Raw genomic sequence first — 6,693 nt, 5'->3', positions numbered from 1 at the left:
GTTTTAAGATGAAGATACACCTTACAGTTATTAGAAAATTCATATGGAGACTGCTTTCACATGTATACGCATGTTGTTTTCTTTGAGCTTCAAGGTTAATTTTTACCCTGTGTGTTTTCCAGATGCACATAGGATTTTCCCCTCATTTCCTGTCTCATTCCTAATCTAAAGTCTATTGCCATTTCATAGTAATTAAAAAAAGAGCTGGGCTGTTGAGTGAGCAGAGGAACTCCGGTGCTGAGTCGGGTGTGCTAGCCCTTCTGAACCACCATTTTATCGCTGTGGCGTGTGGACTGCAAAATGGTGGTTCCTATGATTTTGATGAACAGGGACCTGCAATACACTCGTCGTGCGGTCATGAAAAATGCCCTTGCCCCGGCTGAAAAAAGGCCGGCTTCTCTCGCCGGTGCTTGCCTTTGTGCCTGTCTCTCTGTGCTTTCACTGCCCTCGGTTGCCTCAGGACTGCCCGTAATTCCTCCGTGAGATCTACAAAGCCACTAAATGCTGATTTCTAATTTAAAGTTCCTCAGGAGTAGCCACGGTGCTGTATGCATGACATACAACCCCAAATGGTAAGAGGACAAAATCACAGTAATTTTGTGTCTTGTGTGTTTATTAATAGAGGACCAAATGTCACGCAGGCAGTAGTCCCAGGACCAGTTTGTATGGAGAATGAATGTTTTGCTCGTGAATAAATGGTCCCTCCAGATCAAGGTTGAGGTCATTGGCAAGATCTAGGCGTTAGCTCATTCTAAAGCTATGTGCACATGCGAATAAAGGAGTTAATACTTGGACTGTCAGTATCTCTTTTTCATAAGAGATGTGTTCAGCCTAATTTTTTTTTTAATAGTCGGATACAAACAGTTTATCCCACGCTGCAGCGTAAATACATTGCTGGCAAAATAGCAGCCAAAGCAGGGAGTGACCTTGGGCTACCACTAGCTAGCTATCGAAGAGCACCACAAAAGAGGGTTAGGAAAATGCTAACGAAATGGAAATTGCTTGTGATTACCCGCAGCAGGATGAGCATCCTCTTTTGCCTGTGAGGAAATAATGTCCTTTCACCCAGGTACGCAGCTACTGTAGCGCGTTAGAAAAAGCAGCTTCCCAGCGCGCCGGTAACCACGGATGCCACACAAATATGCTAGCAGTTGAGAATCTATGTGTAGGTTCCCCCCGGATAAAATAGATCCACAGCAACAGTATTTATGCTCTACACAACAATATTATTTTTCTCTGTTTGGTTTGCAAGGGTTATAAATAGAAAAAAAAAAACACAAAACCGGCTAAGCCATTAAATCTAGGACTAACAAGGCTCTTAAAGCCAGGCTTATTGTACGGGGGTAGGCAAAAGCTTTACGTTTTTTCGATCCGCGGGTGCTCAGGATTCCTGCTCGGATGTTGTTCACCCCCCGCCTCGCCCGGGGGCGAGGGAGCGGGGGGCGGGCGGGCGGCCCCGAACGGCGGGCACCACCTGGCGGCGGCGCGGGCCGGCCCGCGGCTCGCGCTCCCGCGCGGCGGGGGGGGGCTCGCGCTCCGACGAAAATGAAATGAAACGGTCCCTGGTGTTCTGATTTTACTGACTTTTAAGCGCTCGAGCCAAGTGTTATCCAATTTTTCCCATACAATCTGTTTGGAGAGCTAGCAGTGCATTTCAAAATGGCTTATTTTGATGACACGGTCATAATTCTAAATAATTTGATTTCCAAATATATACATCATATTGTGGCCTTGCCAGAAAATCATTCTATTGAAAGTCTTCTGTCTCAAGATTTAGACTAAATAAAGGAGAAATGATTACATGATCTAAACACCATTCTGGGGGATTGGGGGGTGGGGTATGCTGCTGTTTGCTGGAAAAAAGCTAAACAAAGAAAATATTTTCCAAACCCAAAAGCTTCTTTCTGGGGGTCATGAACTGGAGACACTGCGGGTACTGTCAAAAATCTAAAGGGGAAATGAGAAATAGCACTTGCTCCTTCTGAATGCGTGTGTGTGTTCTCTTGGTGGCTGGAGGAGACTGCGTTCTAACCAGGTTTCTCAGTGCATTAGAAAATGCAGAAGTGTGTCATAATTCCTTGGTTCCTTCAAACGGAAAAATCAGGGAGCACGTTTGATGTACAAGAACTCTGTGTGCGCGCGAGTGTGTATTAGCTCGTATCTGCAAAGCAGAACTTCCATGTATATATGTGTATGTACGGTGGAATTTAAATCTTCAGCCTCCAATAAAATTGTATTCTGTAATAAAACTGCTGCACCTTGACTCCAGACTGCACTGAATCCCAAATTAAACACCCCATTTACTCTACTGTAACAAGCAGGAAGGTTTGCTACAGTGAACACTATTACAGACAGGAAAGGCATATTATCATTCTCTTTACCTTCTGTACATACGATAGCAACACCTAAACAGCCCCTGTGAGTCATATTTTTCTCTAGTTCCTGGCTCCTCTTACAAGAAGGAATTGATGAAGGGAAAAGGTGGACTGGAATGTGATATTTAATTTCACATCACTCCCTTAATTGTTTAGCTAGCTGGACAGACAACTCCAGCAGTTTAAAAGCGAGCAGGTAGCGTATTTTACTACAAAATGTCTTCCTGGATTTCATGAATAACTCAGTGTCATAAACAGAAACAGCTGGCATGCTGAAGGCTGTGTAGATTTCTTTATGCATTATATATAATGTAGATGCTTCCCACATAATGCACACGAACTATCTGCTTCGTATCAATGTTTGTAGCCCACAAATACCATAAATAATATACCAGGGATATAAAATGAGGGGACTTAAGCTTGTTAATTCAGGTTATATATTAAAATGCCATTGTTTAGTGGCCATTTGTCTCTTGTTTAAAGGTCTAAAAATTTCAGATGCATACTGTTCTTGGGTACTAATTTTCCTATCTTTTTCTAGGAGAGCCATTATAGAATTTTGATGTTTTTGTTGTGGTTATTAACTTAGAAATTGGAGCTCACGGAGGGTAACAGGAGGCGAGAAAGACTGTTAATGCTGCTTTGTCACGTCAGGCGAAGCACAGGCCAGCCCAGCGTGCTGTGTCTGGGGCTGGGCTGAAGGCTTTCAGCTGTGATCGGAGGGGAGCTACCCTCTAGTGGACTGACGGTGAATTTTATTCCCCTTTTGATGCCCCATCCTGGTCTTCATTTATTAAATAAAAGGTACCTTCTCTAAGGATATTCTTGGCTATTAACCTTCATGCATGAGACAGGAGCTGAAAGTTAATAAAGAAAGTATTTCTAATCAACTGTGGTGATGTGAGGCATGGAGAAGTCATACTGGTAAGCCAAGAATGTGAATCCCCAGGCCTTTCACAGCTGAGGTTAATCTGAAAGGAGTTACAAGTTTGAAGTTGTTTTAGATCAGATGTCGAAGGCGAAGAAGGAGGGCTCCATTCCCAGACATCTGATCTAAACCCTTTGAGCCTTGGGAATTTTGACTCCAGATGCAGGTTCCAGCTCTGCAGATGATCCTTATCTTTAATGGGACCAACTCAAACAACCACACATAGATTTGTTGCCATTGCAAAGGACCCAAAGAAAGAAGTTGGCTCTCAGCCTGTAGCTTTGGGGGAATTAATTCCTTGAGCACAAGTAGTCTGAGTTTGGCTCACCTCCGGTTAAAAGTGGAGTAACCTCGGAAAAAGAAACAGGCCAGGGAGTTGGAAAGCTGAAGAATAAAAGATGTGACTGAATTAGAAGTTTTTCTGGGCCCATGCAGGGCATTGCGCGTAGCATTGCTGGGCTAGAGACTCTATTAGCATCTACTGTAAGTTTTGTTCCAAGGGATCAGATTTCTGGAGCCTGAGACCAGTTACAATACTTCAGAGGAAGCCTCGTAATAGGAAGCTTTATTGCCTTCTGCTAAGTGAGCCAAAAGTCAGGGGCTTTCCCTTGTAAGCATAAGGTTGGGAAGGGGGGAAGGGGAGGTGGGAGGGTTTTTTTTCTTTTTGCCTGATGTGTTTCATCCTTCCCCACCTCCAACATCAAAGTGTTTGCTAGGGCAAGTCAGCCCTGTGATTCTGGAGCTGTCTATTTCCCCTCTCCCAGTAGTTTCCATGCCCATTTCCTATGGCCCAGCTGCCAGAGCACTAACCCTCTGCTGCTTTAATCACTCCATTAATCAAGCCTTTGCAGTGATCAGCACACTAGCTCTCACTGCCACAAGGAAGCCTGTTACTTCTTCAGGACACATAATCTCCCACTAGCCCGCCTGTTACTTCTTCGGGACACATAATCTCCCACTAGCCCTCCAAGGGTTTTTACTCAGCTGAGCCATATTGCTCCACCAGCTAAAAAGGGTATTTCACTCCGTTTTGAATTAGCTGTGTTTTTAATATAATGTAGCTCACGTAAGGCACAACTCAGGAATAGTTCTGATATTTTGGGCACTATGAAGGCGAAAAGACATACTTAGCCATTTCCTATCTCAGCTTCACAGACACTGTGCTTTCATTAAACAGACGAACACTGTCATCAAACCAAAGATCAGCAGATACAAACAAGTCATTTCTGCTGGCTCCTAGAGAGCCATGATTGAATCCCCATGGGCATGGGGGGGGGGCTGTCATATACAAAGGCTTGTGTATAGACAGTCTCCAGTCCAGTCAGAGCAGTTTATTAACTACTATTTTGTACTGGGTAGTGCCATAAGATGGCAGATCCTATTATGCTAGGAGACTTTGAAAAATTTAAAATGTAGCCATAAAATAAAAGATCACAGTAAAGCCACAGACAGAGCAAAAATAAATGAAAAGAAAGCTTAGTAACCTTCAGTGGCCTCTCACACTTCTGACTCTTGCAAGGGGAACAGTGTATCGCTTGAAAATTATTTTGCAGTGTCTTTTGTAGAGTGAAGACTGGGCGCTCTGCTGACTTGCAGGATGAGGATGTCATTTCCGAAGGTTACGGGGAAGCAGGGAGAGTCCTGCGTGCTCAGGGAAGGTGCAGCTCCTGCCTGGCGCGAGGTGGGGCACAGCTTGTCACCCGGTAGCTCTGCCTGCCTTTGCTAGGAAACCTCTCTTCCCGCGCATCTGTCCCCCAGCACGCCCTGCCTTTTCCTGAGCCATCCATTTCTGAAGCCAGGAAAATCAGGGAAAGGAAAGGAAGAAAAAAAACCCCAGAGCTGCACTAGAAAGTACTCACATCACTACCACCATCATTCCAGCAATATGTGAGAGCAAAGGCACAAGGGTGGGATGTGAAAACAGCGGCAGAGAGGAAATGAGCTTGGAGTTTGAGAATCCCAGCCTGCTGGGAAGGACAAAATCCTTCCAGTTGCAGCAAAAGGTTCAGCAAAGAGCAGGGTCTGAAGGAGCAGAGACTGAAAGAAGTAGGAGTGAGATCAGACTGCTTGCTGACGGCAATGGGGGGCACAGAAAGCAAGCATATTGCCATTCATCAGCTTTGAGTCTTTAAGCATAAGCACACTTCAGAATTTTCAGCGTCCAGTTTATATAGCTGTGCATTCCCTTCCCAGATCCAGATTTGAATTCTGCAGCTTGGGCAATTTATGACTGCTGTGAGCAAAGCAGTTCTCTCACATGAACGCACACACGCACACGCGTGCACAAACACCCACACACTCTTGTGGTGGACATCTGCAAAAATATCAGCAGCAAATAGAAATGGTAACACCTAGAACAGTTTCCAAATATAAACTCTGAAGCAGTACAATCAGTACAATCATTTTGCAGAATCATTTCACTGAAGTATTTACTTTTCTATCTGCTGTGACTGCATGCTTAAGCTCCTCTTCCTGTATATTAATGCTTGTTTTCCCATTTAAGTTCTCCAGCTCTGGCTTCGTAAACGTGCATCAAATCCAAATGACATGTTTGCATGTGTATACTCAATGAACAACACAAATTATTTATCCCTTGGGATAAAGGACTTGAAAATACAGATGGTCTTGATACAGTCTGCTAAGAATGTAAACAGGAAAATATCTTTGTTGACTTATTTCTTAGTAATCAGTAATAATTAGTTATTGTCTAAAAATGAATTATATTATTTCATAAACCTTGCAACAAACAATAGCTAAATGAAATCAACTTTAATTTTCTTAGGATTACTAAAGATAACATCAGATAACTTCCTTAGCAAAGTACACAAAAGCCATTTTCCGTTGTTTTTTGGTCTACGTCAATTTTAAAGGCAAAAATCAAGATCACGAGAAGTGTCCCAGAATATTATTTTGCCCCTCACTTCTATGGTTTTGCAGCTGAGCTATTTTACTTTATTTATTGTATTTTATTTTACTGTATTTTATTTTATTTTATTTTATTTTATTTTATTTTATTTTATTTTATTTTATTTTATTTTATTTTATTTTATTATTTTGATTTGTTTTGTTTTGTTTTATTTTTTAAAGTGTGTTTTTGCATTCTTCAAATTACCACCCTCATCAGAGGTCAATATTAGATCTGTTGAGTGGTTTTAGTTCTCCTGAAATAATTTCTCTTTCTCACCACTTTGACCAATTATTTCCACGCCAGGAACTATGGTTGGTGTCTTGCTTTCAGTGTGTTATGTTCTGTTTCCCCATTTCAGCTGAGCAACCCCAAACAAAATGTTTTTCTGTTTGTGGTTGTTCCATAGGCTGATTAGATTCCAGTCAGTCATATCTATCTCTTGTAATGACTTAGCAATTTTTCAAGAATGTTTCAATTTGTGG

The sequence above is a fragment of the Nipponia nippon genome, unplaced genomic scaffold (assembly GCF_047370975.1).
Source record: "Nipponia nippon isolate SJK-2023a ecotype South Korea unplaced genomic scaffold, ASM4737097v1 scaffold_5, whole genome shotgun sequence".
In the NCBI taxonomy this organism is placed as follows: domain Eukaryota; kingdom Metazoa; phylum Chordata; class Aves; order Pelecaniformes; family Threskiornithidae; genus Nipponia; species Nipponia nippon.
The sequence above is the reverse complement of the archived record's forward strand: the minus strand, read 5'-3'. Positions refer to the sequence as shown.